Raw genomic sequence first — 18,753 nt, forward strand, 5'->3', positions numbered from 1 at the left:
AACTGTGGACAGAGGATTGGAACCTCGGCGAATTAGGGTGTCCCAAAACTCACGTTAGTAATCAAAAACTATTTAGCAAGCTAGGTACAGTGTCACATTGGATATAACAAACTCTCAATGTTTAGACAATCCAGAATATGAACTTATAGTACCTCAGGATACGTGGAACTCATGAACAGTCGGTCGTTATAGATTTCTTAGAAACCAGAACATGGAGTTAAGAAGAACAGATGTGTATTTGAAATGTTTATTTACTAATGCCGTCTTCTCAGGCGTAGTACCTTAGATAATAAAAGTACACATATTATCAGTAGCAAAATTACCAGCATAGTTACTAGTACATAAAAAGTGAATGGTGATAGTATGTTAACATGCTGTAAATGAATAAGAGTTAGCAACACTTATAAGCAGCCGCGGGCCGTGGAGGGAGTTACGGTGAGGCAGGGAGGCGGGGAGGGGGAGAAGCAGGGTGGAGAATACAAGTACACATATTATCAGTAGCAAAATTACCAGCATAGTTACTAGTACATAAAAAGCGAATGGTGACAGTATGTTAACATGCTGTAAATGAATAAGAGTTAGCAACACTTATAAGCAGCCGCGGGCCGTGGAGGGAGTTACGGTGGGGCAGGGAGGCGGGGAGGGGGAGGGGCAAGGTAGAGAGGGCTCCACCCTGCTTCTCCCCCTCCCCGCCTCCCTGCCCCATCGTAACTCCCTCCACGGCCCGCGGCTGCTTATATCTCACCCTCCCTAATACACATATTATATTATTTGCTAAGAAGGTCTCTTTGTGTTGGTTTAGGGCGTGCCCATACTTTAGTGTCTTAGATTTGAAGGAATCACATCAGCATACACCAGCTCTCTCTTCATGTGAACCGCATCAACTGTTGTGTATGTGTGTTCGGCAAAGCAATATAAAACCCGCCTTATGCCCAGAATTGGCAGAAGTTGCACTTATGTTATGAGTATGAAGTCGTGGAGATCAGACCTCATAACAATTCTGTATCGTGTTGTTCTTGAAACTTTAGCACTCGCTGTACAGATATAGTTTAACAAGTAAAGCAGATAGTAGACCAATAACATATTATTCTCATGTAAACCACGATGAACTACTAGGTGGAAAGCTAAAGCAACAACTAAGTGTCGTGTGCAGAAGTTGCAAAAAAGGAAAAATGGCGTTTAAACCGGTAATGAGCCCATGCTAACTTAACACGGTGTAAAGATATCCAGGACCTAGATGACACCTCCTCATGATCCGGAAACGAACTGAATAAGATAATAGAAGTGCCATCTCATGAGAGCAGATTGCAAGTTTATATGTGGACGGTCCGCAAGGTAAAGCATTAAAAACTAGGAAAATTTAATGCTAAAGAAAAATAAAACAGCCAAGTACTTTATCGAGTCTTAAGCCAATAGGCAAGGTAAATAATAAAAACTTGACAAATAAGTCAATGAATTGTCAATGAAATGCTAGTACTCAGCATATCAAACATGAAAAAGGTCTATGACATAACTGTGTATGCAAAATAAGCTGCAACAGCCTCCAATAGGAAGTCACCGTCTTCATCCGAAAACAGTTCAGCCATCCAATTTAAAAGCGGAAAAGAACATACGTGCTCTCCCAGCACCGGATCCTCTATCACCATCAGAGGACAGCTCGGTGGGTTTTCAAGAAAGCTCTGTTCCAAGAAAGACTGTGCTGCCGCCAGTAAATTCCAGGGACCAAGTAGTCCATGCATCAATGCCACAGCCATAATCCTTTCGCCAGGACAAACCAACTCGTGAGTAATGATAGGAGTCATCAGCTGATTAAAGTCGACGTCAGGAGAAACCGGTCCGCAGAGACACAAATCAATGGCCCAATCGAAATCACAGGTCAGGCAGTGAAATACAGGCTGGACACAGGTGAAGTAGGAGAACCGAAAAGATAATCCATATGCCGTGCTTAATATCGCCAACGGCATTGTGCCATAATATTCTAGCATGCGATTGCGGAACAGTGTCAGCAGCTGCAGGGTCGGAGGTTGCATAGGAGGGACATCCATATTTAAAAATGTAAAAAAGCACAAGAGCGTCCGCTGGTAATGCAAGTAAAAATGCCAATCCACGAACCAGAGTGCAGAAAATACAATGAAAGGAAGCAGGGATGACTCCAAAGATTTTCTCAAATGAAGTCACGAGACCACTGGTAACAACTTTAAAAAAGTGCACCAGGGACTTTGTGGAGGATGCGTTACAGATAGTCGGAAACATGTTGCTGAAATTGAAAGGCAAATGTTAATTGAAAAAGGTTTTGCACCTCTGTATGGGTGTTCGCTATGTGAAGTACGAAAGTTTCACGGGCCGAACTCAAGGCCACCTCTCTCTGAGACAAAAGAGCTCTTATTCTTGCCATGCCGTTGAAACGTGTCTCAAGGTTGGTATTTGTGGCCAGATTGAAAACTCCCTATGTTCATGTGTGGGAGGAAATAGAACATTTCTGCAGCAAATAACCCGTTCACTTACTGTTACGATAAAAGGAATACTTTTAATTAACTCAGAACAATCTTCATTATTGAGCATCAAATAACTACCATTTTCCAACAACTTGAGCGTGGGGATGATAGCAGGAACTGGCGTGCCTTGCAACACGCAAGCCATATTTGGTCGGTGTTTGTTGCATGAACCGTGTAAATGTATGTGCCTACACATTAGTGAATGATCTGGCGTCTCAGTGCATTCCTCTCCATTCAGATAAACTTCTTGATCATCTTTGAAACATCTGTATGTGTATGGAAGCGACCAGACCTCATGAAGAAAAGCACTACCTAAAGGTTCATAACGACCTATTGGTATATATTTCATACAATTTGAAAACTTATATAAAGCAAAAGGCAGCGTTATTAAACCGTGGATAAGGCATGTTGCCAAAAAACCCGCAATCCTCTGCTGATGATGTCACTGAGCATGTCATGAATGATGTAATATGTGACATCATCAGCAGTGGATTACGGGTAATGGTATCTCTAGTTTACTCCCTTATAGCTGTCTTTCTTTTAACATAAGTGTCTGTTTCCTTCCCTTATACTTACTGTTTTTGGGTCGCTTCCGGTTCGCGTACCCGCGAGCGAACTGGGAAGCGAACTAAGAGAAATAGAGGTTGGCACAGTTCCAAATATTGTACCAATTTTTTAATAACGGGGAGGTAGTTCTGAAAAGAACTTTTTTTTTTATTTTTCTGAACATTTTTTTACTGTTTTTGAATTTTTCGGAACAGTTTTATATTTTTTGGGGTTTTTCTTGGAGGGGGCAATGAAAACGATTCATTGTAAAGGGCTCAACAGGAGCAACAAAACAAAAAAAAGAAGTATTTATTATTTTGGGCGTTTCGGACAAACATGAGCATGATTGTCAATAGCTCTGTTGATCAGAGTGATGCTTTTTTCTCCGTAGGAAATGAATCCATCGCAAAATACGCAGATGTGTTTTACATCACCAAATCTCATTTGTATATTTGGCACCATCTCCCTGCCCTCTGGTCCCGTTACTTCCGGTACAACAGATCTTCTGGCCATAATAGGGAGATTATCTAGGTCGTTCCGAAACTGTGCAGCACTGTAGTTGTTAGGATGCCACCTAGTCATATGGCGATGCATTGTGTAGTTTCCGAAACTGTATTTTTTGTCGGTCCCTCTGGACAGTCTATCTTGACATATAAGGCAAGTTACGTATCTTGCATTTACTTTTTTCTGACCTTTGGGAATTTTAAAAAATTGCCAAATGAAGTTTTCTTTCCGGTGAGACGTCCTGGGCTGCTCAGGCAAAAACTGCCTCTCTTCGTGCTCGTCCTCCTGTTCCTCTTCTTCTTCTTCTTGTTGAATTACAACTTGAGCAGGTGGTCCACTCTTCCTTGGATGTGGTGGAGGTGGTGGGGAAGCACCAGCGGAAGCTACTAAAGAAGCCATTGCTCAGTGATCACAAAGGGTCTTTCTCTCACAATGATGAAAGTCAGAGTGAGGAAAGAAGGAGGGATTTTCATCATTTGGGAAAAACAAGAGTTCTCAACCAATCAAAAGTGTTCATTTTAGATTATATGACCTAGTCTTACATCATTAGGAAACCAAAAGTGAAATGAACCAATGAAAAGTGTTATTACCAAGTCACATGACTTGCTGTGTTTACGTTAAGCGCTTTGCAGGGCCTCCCGGTTTGCTTCCAGAAACCTGCGCTTTGCGACTCGCTTCGCGTACCAGTTCGCTAACGTAGCACGTCATATGACGTATCACGCGACAACGTGAAACGTCATGCGGACGGGAGGCGTCACGATGTTGTTTTCTAACGCGGCACTTGCGGTAAAGAAACGTTTACCGGCTCGCGGTCTATTTCGCGGCATCAAGGTCAGCTAACGGGAAGCTTCCCGATTCGCGAAGCGGGAACGAAGAAAAAAAAATATTTTAAAAAAAAATTATTCATAAACATATAAAATATATTTTTGGATTTAAAGAAGAATACATTTTACAGCTACAGATATTAGCTGTTAAAAAACCAATGAAATTCACAGAAAAAACCATAGGTTATAGACCATATATAGTTAGGAATTAGCATTTACAAAACCTTGAAAATTCACTGAAAAAACCATAGGTTATAGACCATATATAGTTAGGAATTAGCATTTAGAAAACCTTATTTTACTCACACAAAACCATTGAAATTCCATATATAGTTAGTTGCACTAACTATATATCGTGCACCCGCAATCCACTGCTGATCATGTCACATATTACATCATTCATGACATGGTCAGTGACATCACTGATGACATCACTGATGACATCTCAAATGACATCACTGATGACATCACTGATGACATCTCATTTGACATCATTCTTGTGCTAATACGATAAACCTCTTCAGACTCTGATATAACCTTAGATACACTCAGTGTATACAGACACTCACACACTGCCACTCATCCATGGAGTTACTCACACACCCAGTCAGTCATGCAAAGAAACAATCTCACCTCCATTTCTTGAACTATACAGTTAAACACACCTTACTTATTGAAACATATACTAACACATATTTACTCTCTTATACAATCCCTGATACAAGTTCACAATGATCGATACAACCACTCACTCATTCAGTGGCTCTCATGCACAGTTATTTATATATGCCAACTCTCAAATGTACTGTGTTTTACATATGTACTTACTATGACATGTAGCATTGAGATATCCATTCACTCATCAATACACTCATGCACACAGTCAACTGCCTATGTAGCTGTTTCCACATGCACTCTTGAACTCATACACCTAGTGAATAAACTGCTCACACATCTATGCATAGAGTCACACACCTTCCAGCCACCCCCACACAAACTCAATCTCCCATAGAAATACTTGGGCAACCAATTAATAACACATATAGCCTCTCGTATAGCTAATGATCAACACATGCAGCAGTTTACAGAACAACAGACATAATGATGCACAAATTAAGACAGTTTAGTCACTAACCCATGCATTCAGTGAGACACATTTAATCACTCACTCATACAGTCAGTCACGCACCTACTAAATCCTTCATCCAGACACTTATACATCCACTCATTCTTCAATATGTAAGACATATTTTAACTTTACAGAAACATACAGTCACTGGATGTAGTCATCAGTGATGTCATCAGTGATGTCATTTGAGATGTCATCAGTGATGTCATCAGTGATGTCACTGACCATGTCATGAATGATGTAATATGTGACATGATCAGCAGTGGATTGCGGGTGCACGATATATAGTTAGTGCAACTAACTATATATGGAATTTCAATGGTTTTGTGTGAGTAAAATAAGGTTTTCTAAATGCTAATTCCTAACTATATATGGTCTATAACCTATGGTTTTTTCAGTGAATTTTCAAGGTTTTGTAAATGCTAATTCCTAACTATATATGGTCTATAACCTATGGTTTTTTCTGTGAATATATATATATATATATATATATGTATGTGTGTGTGTGTGTTAGAAAAGGAGAACTCTTTTATAATCCAATTTATGTCTGAAGTTTTTATTTGTGTTTTGCACTGATGCCTTTTCACACAGCCTGTCTTTACAATTTCTTAAAGTGTATGCCAGTTTGGAGGATATGCTGCCATTCCCTATATTGCTTCTAGAAATATAGATAAACAATTAAGTTATCGCATTTCTAGTACAAGTTAGTTACATACTGAGTAAAGTAGTTCACTACACCCCATAGTTCTCTTACCTGAATAGACAAAGTAATTGATGGCACGGTCAATCTTTCAACACCTTACTGGAGGGTTTCCCAAGGTGCCTTCGTTATGGTAGTGTGTTAACAGGGAAGGCATCATAGCAATGTCCCAATCCCACCTAGGTGATTTCCAGCTGCAGGATTAATCAAAAGGATCACAGGCAACTAATTTGAAAGAAAAAATGAGTTAGTAGGTTATACATATACATTTATATTATAGCTTTAAAAAGACTGAGAGCAGACTTCTGCCACCATGACACGTCAAAGAATACCACATAATGTAACAAAAGCTAGCAATAGTAAATTATTCTGAGAAATTGTGAGCACAGAATTTGAAGACCAAAGTTATGAAATCCTTAAGTCAGAGAAAATGTACTCAAAGTCTGTACTCTGTACTGTAGTTGACAAAATTGTGCATTTTATTTATGCATAACAAAGGCCTGAAAGATGATTGTTGATGTTGAGAAATGGTGTTCTTACTTATGCATGGTTGGGTAAGTAGTGCTGGTGTGGGCTATTGCTCAGGTAAAAGAAGATCCTGCAGTGAGTTGGTGTCGCATGTAAGCACATCCGCCCCAACAAGTGTATATTAAGACACACCTCCAAAAAAATCACACAACCCGGGTAAAGAGATTTAGGAGTGTGATGAATGGATGGGAAAGGAGATTTGGAGAAAGTTGTGACAAACACAGCACAAGAACAATATTCATCAGGGTGACCACCCGGATGCTTGTCTTCCATGAGCTGAGCTGGGCTGGGCTTGAAGGTTGGCCCATACGTGGAGAGAGGGGAGGGGTCAAGGGTACCCGGGAGTCCGGGTAAGAGGATGTGAACGGACATGGTTTCAGAAAATGGACATGTCTAGTGTCTCATAATGTCGTAGTGTGACTGGATGTTGGTTGTGGGACTCTGGGTGGGTAGGGATCCATTTTATTGCTGAATGTACATTGCCATGTTTCTATTTTGTCATCATGCTGATCTTTGATACCATAATGTCTTGCTGATGTAAATGCCTATAAAAACCTATACTTTAAAATAAAATATATTCATCAGGGCAATGAGGTTCACATCCACATCATCAAGCTGTTGTGGAACAAAACAAAGGAATGGGTATGACACAGTACAGTTAAATGCACTGCAAACAGTTCTTCTGCCCCAGAGACCCAAGTTATCAGATATCTAAATATCAGTCTTCTATGTTTGAAAAAATACAATTATGGAGGAGTAGATTGAACCTGCCTAGTTCTAAAAAAAGGTGATTTTTAAAGAAAAATGATACTGTATTGCTAAATTGAATGTTGCATCTGCATTTTCTTTGGCAATGTCTGTCACTCTTGGATTGTAAAACAGAAACTGTATTGCAGAGTCAAGGAGGAAGACAGAAGGAAGGTAAGTTTCATGAGGAGTGTACCAAGAAGACTCAGAGGCAGAGAAAAATACAAGAGGACTCAGAGTTTTACTTTTGCTACTAGTGCAACACACACATGCCGCAGCATTTCCCAAATCACCTCACATCTCTCAATTCCACATAGCTGAGTACTAGGCCTCAGATTCATGGTTTCCCTTTGAAGTCCATAACTGCCTTCTTCTAGCTGGTGATGAGGTAGTCCTGCCCTGAGACCTTCCATCCTCCTCCTGATTCCTAGTAACTCCATCCCAGTCCGACCCGAGAAAGATAGACATATAGTGCACTGCTGTTGTAGAACAAGTAGAGAAACATAATTGTAGTATTTTGTATAGGTTTGTGTTTGTTAACTAAATTGGCTGGTCTGGTTTCTGAAGAATCTGAAAAAAGGAGTGAACCGTAGAGGTATATTTTTTTCTAAGTAAGTTTGCAAAGGCCAATTACCTTCAGGAAAAATGATCACTCCTCAGACACCAAACATTGCAATTCATCAAAATTATGTTTACTATTAATTGAGTACCCTCTCTCACTGTCTGCCACCACATAAATTGTCAACCATCACTCACAATCACTCACTCATTGTTGTATTAGTTGAAGTTACCTTTTCCAATCCAAGCATGGGTAGGTTAGGTAGTAGGTACGCAATTGCATCTTTGTCGCCGACAACACAGAGGAATTTGATATTGGCACTCTTGTAAATCAATGATCATCTGGCGCAGCCCTGCTAAGTGATGCAATAAGAGGATAGGCATGAGAGGGAGGGAGGCATTGTCTCCAATGTCATGAAGGAACCGTGCAGGCTTCTTCACTGCACACTCTTCCAACTCCAATCGGGCCATATGTGTGACTAAAATATAGTGGGGCAGCATGAATCTGACACAAACATAATGTTCCACTAGCTACTCTTTTTATTTTTTGCTAAGAAAGAAGTTCAACGAGAAATAATTAGAAAGTACTATGGTGGCACTGACATACTCAGTCCTGGAAGCAGAGTTCATTTTTAAACTCAGGTGGTTCACACAGAAGTTGGTCAGCTAACACATTTTATTCTGACCAATCATCCTTCACCTCCTCCTGTCCTGTTTGAGGAATGGTGTATTTGTGTGGTGTGAAATGTTGGTTCATTTTGATCATGGTCAATCTATCCATATTTTGAGGTGAGAGACTGGTCCTTCTCACTGTAATAAATGCACCAACTCCACTGAACACATGCTCAGCAGACACCCTGGCTACAGGACAAGCCAGATACGGCATTGCTAGCCTGCTGAGCTCTAGCCATTGGTGGATCTTTCCATACAATACATCAATGGGTTTTGATCCACATAGACTTCTTTTGGATCATCCTCTGATTGGTCACTGGTGCTGACACTTCCTCAACCTCTTTTGCCTTTCCCTCTGCACTGAACTTAAGACTTGCACCTAGAAACCAAGCCAGTGCAGAGGTTGGGTCTGATTGTTCTGTTACTATTATTGCTGGGGTTCTGGTTGCTGGTGTTGGCTGCTGCGAGACAACACTGTCCTCTCTGGAAGTTGAAGTCGGCACCCCAGAACTGCAGAGAGGAACTCTAAGGTTGAGCCGTTCTTCTTTCAGAACTCCGGCTTGATCAACAATCCACCTCTTGTATTTTGAAACATCCCTTTCAGAAAAAGGAATAAAAGTGGGCAATATGTTTTGTACCATTAATCAAGTAGTGTGGCACAGATGTACTCTTTGGAACAGATGATGTAATTTAGCAGCCTTGCATTACATGCCAAGCAAAAGATTAAGCTCTCAACCAAGGAATGCACTTCTGTGTTTTTATTCACATCTGCAAGTGCGAACCTTTCAGACACCTTCTTAGTTGGTCCTGTAGCAGATGCAACAACAGGATAGATTGGTCCATCATAATGTCCTTCTTGCTAACTTCCCATGTGAAAACCTCAAAAGGAAGTAGCATCTCTCTCAGGCATCTGACTAGGCCCCATTTGCCAGCATCCATGGTCATAGCTTTCGCAATTGCATCCGCTTCTCTTTGAATGACATAGACATAGTCATTGATCTGTTTGTACTGCTCAAACTGACATTTCAACATATATTTATTTATTTATTTGGTGTTTTATATAGTGCAAACATGACCCTGAGTAGGGTATCAGAGCGCTTTACATTTACATATCAAGAAACAATTATGTTACCAAGTCATCAGTAGTTGTACATTAAAGCTTAATATACATATATACAAGACCACAAATAGGTTAATGTTCGATGAGAGGTAGCATGTGTATGATCATGGAGGATCAATGATAATGGAGAGTCTGCTGAGATTATGAGAGATATTTACTCATATAGGAAGATTTGGCTTCATTTTTTAAAGTAGAGATGGACGAAATTCTTCTAATGTTAGGAGGGAGAACGTTCCAAATTCTAGGGGCTGCACCAGAGAAAGCTCGGTCATAAGTTCTTTTCTTACAGAAACAGACCGGTTTCAGTAATAGTTCTCCATGACTCCGGGAGGTAAGGCATCCTCCTTGGGCTAGGTACACTGGTGCATTGTAGTGTATCACTTTGTGAGTGAAACATGCTATTTTTAGATTTTAGATGTATTCTTGCTTCGTAAGGCAGACAGTTAAGCGCTTTCAGATAGGGGGTGATGTGGTAGAATTTTCCGGAGCCAGTTAAAAGTCCTGTGGCCGCATTGAGACAGGCTTTCAGAGGGGCTGTTGAGATCTTGGGAAGTATATAATCAGAGAGGAGCATAGAGGGAAAAAGGAACCAGGGTCGCCCTCCACTCATATAATCATCAATACAACATGACCCGGTTCTCTAAGGCAGTTATGTTGAAATTCAAACGTGTACAGCGTATTGCATTTTTACAATGTTCTCCCCTATCCTTTGTGAGTCTGGGGTAGAGCATCCCACGTTTATATGCCAACTTCATAAAAAACTTCCATCCCAGTTACGACAGTCTGTGTAAATGCAAAAGACAACAAGAGAAACTGGCGTATATGTAAACTTTCAATACATCCAGTTCACAACACTCACAATGTGGCAATGTAAAAAATGTGTGTGGGCGAAATGACCCCTCACGGGTGAAACACCATCGAGATACCTGATAGGTACTCACCAGATAAGCCATTTGTTATCATCATTGGCGGTCATTAAGCCCAAAATAAATGTGTTAAAAAAAAACAATGAGTGCAGTGAAAAGTGAAAAAAATCTCAAAAAGTGAAATACAATCAATAGGTATACACGTCACAATCACTTTTATTCTTTCACTTTGTACAACCTATCAAATTAAAAAGCAAGGCTGGCTGCTAAACATGCATACCATTACCATAAGCCAACATGATTCATTGCCTGGAACACTTTTAGGCAAATTCTTCAGGGCCAAGATTTTATCGCCACTGCATCAAAGTTGGGCACACCATTCACAGAGACTGTCAATAAAAAATACAATATGCGATTGAAATTTCCCATATTACTGCACACCCTGTCAACACACAATTGCTCCATATTATTCTATTATGCATCATATTTACCCTTACTCAGCCACGGTGTCTCCTACCGGCCATAAGGTCAAGTTAAAAAGCAGGAAAGCCCCTCATGTGAGTCTCCCTCTTAGCTTCGGCTCTCAGTCGTTGTATAAATCTAAGCCAAACAATCACCATTGCGGGATGTAAAAGGAAGAAAAACCAACATGAAATTGTCATAGGGATTCTTTATCGACATATCTGTTCATACCTATACTTGGCATTCTCCGTTCAGATCCCACAAACCTTCCTACCACATAACACCTGCTTACACCGACTACCCTCCTTACCAGTCGGAGTCTCATGGAGCGTGTTGTCTCCACCTCTGTTCTTGTAATCCTACCGCATTCGTTTTTTTAAAAAACAGCGGGGCGTCCCGCGTGTCAGGCTGACGCTCTTGCGTAAAAGCGGCGGCCATATTGGATTGGGAACCTCTCAATCTAATTACACTCCCAGTATTGTGTTGTACAAGTCTACAGTTGTAACGATAATATATGATTGTGTGTATACATGTATTTGTCCTACTCCTAATACTGTTGTCAAGATAGGGCATCCATTCAGACAACATAATTGTTCACGATGTTCCTCTTCAATTTGTTATTTCCAAATTACGCCAAACCATACAACAAAGTTTTTATTGTATGATGAAACCCATGCACTAATAATGTTGATTCATTGTTAATTTGGGGACAGGTTTAGCAATAATCGTCTATGGCATGCGTGTCAAGCTGACGCTCTCTCATAAAGGCAGCGGCCATCTTAGATTGGGAGGCCTCCCAATCCAATAACAATCCCGGTATTATTTTGTATAAATCTACAATTGTACGATCATGTGTATACATATATTTATCCTACTCCTAATACTGTTATCAATATCGGGCAACTATTAAGACAACATCATTATTCACAGTGTTCCTCTTCAATTTGTTGTCTCGATTTTACACCAAAACATACAACAAAGTTTTTATTATTATATGAACAAAACCTTGACCCAATAATGTGCGGAGCATTGATTCATTGTTAATTTGGGGGAACAGGTTTAACAAAAATCGTCTATGGCATGTTATACATACCCAAAGGAACTTCTCTCACCAATACCAAATTTCTGTGTTTTTCAGTTATACATACATGTTGAGTCATGCAAGTTCCTCCTGAATAGGACCTACAGGGGGGTCATGCGCGCAATTGCACATGCTAGCCTACTCTGTTCCACTCTAAAAGCTCGTTCAACCCATGTTGTTTGCTCTTTTCTTGAAAAATCCAACGTGCCTCTTTAGACAACAGTAACCTTTCAATATTTTGAGGGTCACCAATCACTTTCTCAAGTACTGTCCAAGAGAAAATGTGTTTCGTGGTGTAGCAATGCTGTACTAGCGCAGTTGTTAACTTGCCAGCTTTTATGGTACTTAGGTGTTCTTGAATTCTTGTTTTTATTTTTCTAGAGGTACAGCCTATGTAGTGCAAGCCACACTCACATTGCAGTCTATAAACCACATTCGTGGTATTGCAATTACTAAAATGACCCAAAAACCACTCTCTTCCCGATCGGAGTGTCACGCTCGCTGTCTTTTTCGGTAGGGGACACACCGAACACGACCCACAGGAAAAATGACCTTTTGGAAGTGAACTCTCTCTTACACCTCTTGTGGGTGGTGTGCGTGTGTGGACCAATTTATCTTTAAGGTTGCCAGATCTCTTGAACGCAAACCTAGGTGGTGGCATTTTGACCAACCAGAGGTCCAGCTGCTTGAATCCAGCCGTGAGGGCAACAGCTTTGCGGACAGTGCTCTCTCCTTGCTTCTGGGGGACGGACGCGGCCAGCAGCTCTATTTTCGCGCCGTGAGGGCAACGGCTACGAAAACACAACACCCAGGTGCTCCGGGACCCGTGTCGCACTTCCGACGCCACCACCTGCGTCCGGAGGCGCTACAAATCACCGGAGCGGCCGGAGCTCCGTGGGGGGACCAACCAGAGGTCCAGCTGCTTGAATCCAGCCGTGAGGGCAACGGCTTTGCAGACAGTGCTCTCTCCTTGCTGCTGGGGGACTGGCGCGGCCAGCGGCTCTATTTTCACGCCGTGAGGGCAACGGCTACGAAAACCACAACACCCAGGTGCCCCAGGACCCGCGTCGCACTTCCGACGCCACCACCTGCGCCCGGAGGTGCTATAAATCACCAGAGCGTCTCCCGCCCCGCGGGACGCGGGCGGGCAGCGCCGGGCTAAGCCCGGGCAAAGGGCGGGCCCTCTGTGGCCCTCAGAGGCCAGAGGAGGCTGGGCTGGGCCATGGACCTTGGTGCTGTATCTAAGGACCTATGACCTAAGTGAGCCCCACTTAACTGTTATTTGTGTAAAGTGCTTGTGAATATTCATTTCTGTTACTTGAATAGCTTTGTAGGATACAGGCAAGTTTGGACTATGTCTATGGCCAAGACAAACAAAACTGCATCTGGCCTGGGAACCATGGACAATTACTTGGTAAAAAAGGTGACCCAAATTAACACCGAGCGTAGGGCCTCATTAGGTCGAGGGAATGTCCCTGATTTACATGAAGAGCTGTCTTTACCACTGGTGGATCTGGCTGTAACTGATCTCTTGAATCGGGGCAATGGGGGTATCATAATGGCCGAAGCACAGGTTCATGTTGAACCGAATGAAGACCTACCTGATATAATTAATGATACAGCAGAAGAGCCACCACCCTCCCCTAGGCCAGTGAGATTATGCAGAAAGGCACAAACTAAATGTGGAGGAAAGAACAGCAAAAAAAGAGTAGAAAAAGGCCATTCAGCCCCAAATAGTGTTGCAGTTACAATTGATTCTCAGGAAGGTAAAAGTGTGGATGGTACAAATATAAACATAAATCCGGAGCAATTTACCCTTCTAATCCATACGATAGAAGTAAAGATAGAGGAAAAATTAGTAGAGCTGATGAAACCCCTGATTTCCAAATTAGATACCGTGGCCCTAGAAGTCGAGAGACTGGGTGGGCTGCTAGCATCACACCTGGCCTCAGCCGCTGCAGTAAGATCAATAGCGGTGGATAAGAGACCAGATGCTGAGGGGCAGGGAGCTGGTAGAGTGAACTTACAGCAAACCAGCCAGCTAATATCTGTAACTGAGCCAATCCCATTTGAGTTTACCCCTCCAATCACTCAGAATAAAAAGGCCACAGTAGACCCGGAGGGTACGCCGGCTCCTATGTATGCAAAGAAGAGCCGCCATGCTAACCTTCCTCCTGATTGCGCACCATTTGTGGTTGTTCTCACAAATGTTCCCCCCACTGAGTGTTATCCTCTTCAGTCCTATGAGGAATCCCATGATTCATTAAAAAATAGAACAGTTTCATGGTTGAACAAAAACTGTGGGTTTCCAGTTACATTTGCTGACCAAGTATTGTCAACAAGGAGGGTGAAATGGATTGGAACATCCAGAAAGACAACAAATGGGGACTGCATAATTGTCAACTTCAAACATCCACAACATGTTGCCACAGTCCTATTAAGAGTGGCTTCTTTAGTTTATACTATGAATAGTATATGTGTACGCCCACTTGGATACTTCTATACCCACTTCATTAAAGCCCCACTGAATCCTGGGTCATTTAGACCATTTTCCTCCTATTCAGCCACCGACCCCCAATGGAGCATATGTGTACAATGTTGGCAACCAGTGTGGGAATGGGTTTAATATTGCAACACAGAATAGATTTGACACACTTTCAGGTCTTGAGTCATGTGATTGACGTGAGGAATCTCTGGGTCAGGGAAATGACAGATTGGAGGAAGTGGGACGTACAGAGACAATTTGTGTAAAAACGAGGCAGAACAATGTAATCTCATGGAACATTGCGGGCCTGGGCACTAAGATGGAGGATTGTAACTGGATCAGGTACATTAAGCAGTATCAAATCATCTGCCTGCAGGAGACCTGGTCTATTGAATGCAACCACTTTCTCGAAGGGTACAAGGCTTTTTATGTGCCTGCAACAGCAACTATTAGGGGCAGACCCAAGGGGGGAATGGTCACGTTCATTTCTGTTGCATTATCCTGCAAAGTACGTAGAGTCTCAACATGCAATACTGGAATTATTGGTCTAGTTTTATTGGGGGAAAACTGTATGGCCGGCGTCGTTAATTTTTATAATGCTATTAATTTTTGTCCAGCCCTTAGCCAGATAGCAGCATTGAATGCTTTCATTAGTAGTGCAATGAAGGACTGCTCGCATAACCTTTTGATCATGGGTGATTTTAATGTTCATCCCTGCGGGGATCCCCTCTTTAAATGTATCAGGGATCTGCACTGTGCTCGGTCCGAGGGTTTTCACCTAGAACATACAATTGAGGGGGAACATTTAAATGATATGCTTAATGATCTGGACTTAACGGCGACAATGGCACTGATGGATCCTACTACGCTTTTAGAGACACCGACCTTTAAGGGTCACGGGAGGGGAACCTTCATTGATTATGTATTTTTAACATCATCAATGCAGTCCTTTGAGGATTCCTTCATTATTGATGACAGTGAATTTAGTGATCACAACCCACTCACTGTACACATGAGAGGCCCATGGTCAGTCAAAGAAGGATTGAAACATGCTGTAGGTAGGATGAGTACGACAGATGGGAGACGGCGATTAAGATGGTCTACGATCACCCCAGACCTGCTGTACAAAGAGATTAAAGTCGCATGTGCAGATGAGATTATGGTCTGTACGCAAGAAGGCGCCCAGCCAAACAATATCCTTAGTGCTTTTCAAAATCTATCGGTTAAGGTTTCAAAGCTGTTGTCAGCCCCTGTAAAGAAGTTGGAGATCAAGGGACCTAAATGGTTTAATCATGAATGCTCAAAAGCAGCCAGAAATGTAAGATTAGCACTGGCTACCAAGCCAAGAATAAAGGCAAAAGTTCAGCTATGTCGGAAGAATTATAAAACTATTATTGCCAGACACAAGGAATCCCTTAGGGAAGAGGCATGGAGTGAGATTCTTGATCCCACCACTCTGCAGTGTAGCACTAGATTCTGGGCAGTGATGAGGAAACCTTTTTTGGCCCAGGTGCAGGGTGACGGACTAGAATGCCACATACCTAAGGAGGTCTGGGAAGAACACTTTAAGAAATTGTATTGTTGCTCGTTGGATGAGTCTTATAATACTGCCCCTTCTGTCAGTGGTGGCGAAATGATTAGCTTCAATAGAGGTGAGGTTATCAAGGGCATTGTGGGTCTAACTGCTGGGAAAGCCCCAGGCCCTGATGGGATCCTGCCGGACTTATTTAAGTCCGAGCCCAACTTCTGGGCACATATATTAGAGTCTGTTTTTAATGCTGCTGTGAAAGAGGATTGTCCACAATCATGGGGTGTTTCTACAATTGTCCCGGTTTTCAAGAAAGGGGACAAAGGTAGTCCACATTGTTACAGACCCATTTCATTATTAGACTCTATGGTTAAAATTGTAGGAAGAATGGTACTGCAGAGACTATCTGAATGGGCAGAGGAAAAAAACATTATGTCCATTTCCTAGTATGGCTTCTGTAGTGGTCGCTCTACAACAACTCAGTGCCTGAATCTCTTTTTAATTTTAAGTAAGTACACTGTAGTGCAAAGGGGCACCATCCATCTCGCCTTCATGGATTTGTCCTCAGCCTTGGACTGTGTTAACAGGGAAAGGCTGTGGCAGTCCATGAGGGCGAAGGGGGTAGATAGTGGTCTAGTTGGATTCTTGGCTGATCTGCATTATAACACCAGAGCTAACGTGAGATACTCCCAAGATCTGAGTGTAACGAATAATTTTAACATTGGGAAGGGTGTTCGCCAAGGTTGTATCTTGGCCCCCTTCCTTTTTAATTTTTACATTAATGAGTTAGATAACGTGCTTCAGAACGTCCAGACAGACTGCCCGAGAGTCGGTAGGCGGGGAATTCCTATACTCCTGTACGCAGATGATGCGGTTTTAATTTCGAGAACTGAGAAGGGACTCCAATCTCTCCTTAATGCTTTTAAATTGTTCATGACAGATAGAGATCTTTTGGTTAACAACTCAAAATCATTTGTCATGCAAGTTGGCCAGCAAACAAGAAGGACTTTCACCTTTAAAATTAATGAAACTGTAATCCCTTTAACTAAAACGTTCTCTTACCTTGGGGTTCTTTTTGATACCAAACTTAATTGGGCCCCTCACCTTGCAAAAAAGAAAGGAGAACTTGCGAGGGTTAATGCTTCCATCTTTAATTTTGCTGCCAAATTGGGGGAAAAACCAATTAGTGCTATGCTGAAATTGTATATTGCAAAGTCAGTGGCAACTGCTATCTATGGGAGTGAAATTTGGTGGTATGCTGGTGGTGAGCACCTGCAGATTGCTGAAAACTTCTTTTTGAAGCGTCTCCTGTGTGTCCCAGTAGGCACCCCCAATCTTGCTGTACATGAAGAGTTAGGGATGCAATATCTAAGTGACTTGTTTTGCCTACGTCCCTTGACTTGTTGGCTAAAACTGTGGTTGAACCAGGATATACCACTAACGCATTTGATTGTGAGGGACCTTTTGAGTCAGGATAAGGCTATGTGTACCCCTTGGTTAAAATATCTGAAATCCAACTTTGCTAGGCTTGGTCGTCCAGAATTGTTTTGATATCCAAGCCAAATTGTAAAAGGGGACCTGGAGCTCATTAAACAGGCCTTCCTGCTGGATAGGAGGATCCAGAGGAAGGATGTGGAGCTTCAGAAAGAAAGCGTGAGGAAAATTGTCATGCTGAAAACCTGTGAAACATAGAACCGTACCTGGCGGGCTCATTGACCTCCCATGAAAAATGTCTCCTAGCGAGGTTCAGGTTAAACCTCTTCCATCATCTGCTGATCAGACCAAAAACAGACATTTTTAATAAATCGGCAGCACCCTGCGGCTGCGACGAAAAGTCTCCGCAGGACATGCTGCATTTTATATTTTTATGTAAGTTTTATGAATTCCCACACAAGCGCTACCTGGTAACACTTTTAAAAAAACTTAATTTTAAACAAATCAGACCGGCACTAATGTATTTACAGCTTTTGCACAGGGACAGTATCCTCCAAATCAAGGAATTTGTTTAATTAACTGTTAAATTGAGAAATTGTCTGGACCTGTAATCAGTTTCAGTTTTTAACGTCTTTATTGCGAATTGTTATTCATAAAAGACACACATACAAAACAAACAGTACAAATTGATTTAACAGAATCATAAAGTATCAAAGCAATACTAACAAGCAAATAAAGAGTAACAGTAATTAATTAGATAAAAGTTCCCAATTAAACATACATTTATAGACGTCAAGAAGGAAAAATTACTAAAAATATATAAAAAAAAACTTACAAATATACATTTGTATATGAAAGAAAACTGGACATCAATTCTGATCAGACCATAGTATAATGCAAAAGCATACTATTCAAAATTATTCAAGACGATAAGTTTCGAACTGACTTGATCCTGATTAGCCAAGCCCATCCAAGAAATTTAGCCATTCCAATGGATAGCCATTCAGCAGTATTTGTTCTCAGAATGTACAAAGCTTCGCTACTCACTCGGGTATTAAGTCTGGAGCATACTGG

This window comes from Lissotriton helveticus, chromosome 4_1 (assembly GCF_964261635.1).
Source record: "Lissotriton helveticus chromosome 4_1, aLisHel1.1, whole genome shotgun sequence".
NCBI classification, from domain to species: domain Eukaryota; kingdom Metazoa; phylum Chordata; class Amphibia; order Caudata; family Salamandridae; genus Lissotriton; species Lissotriton helveticus.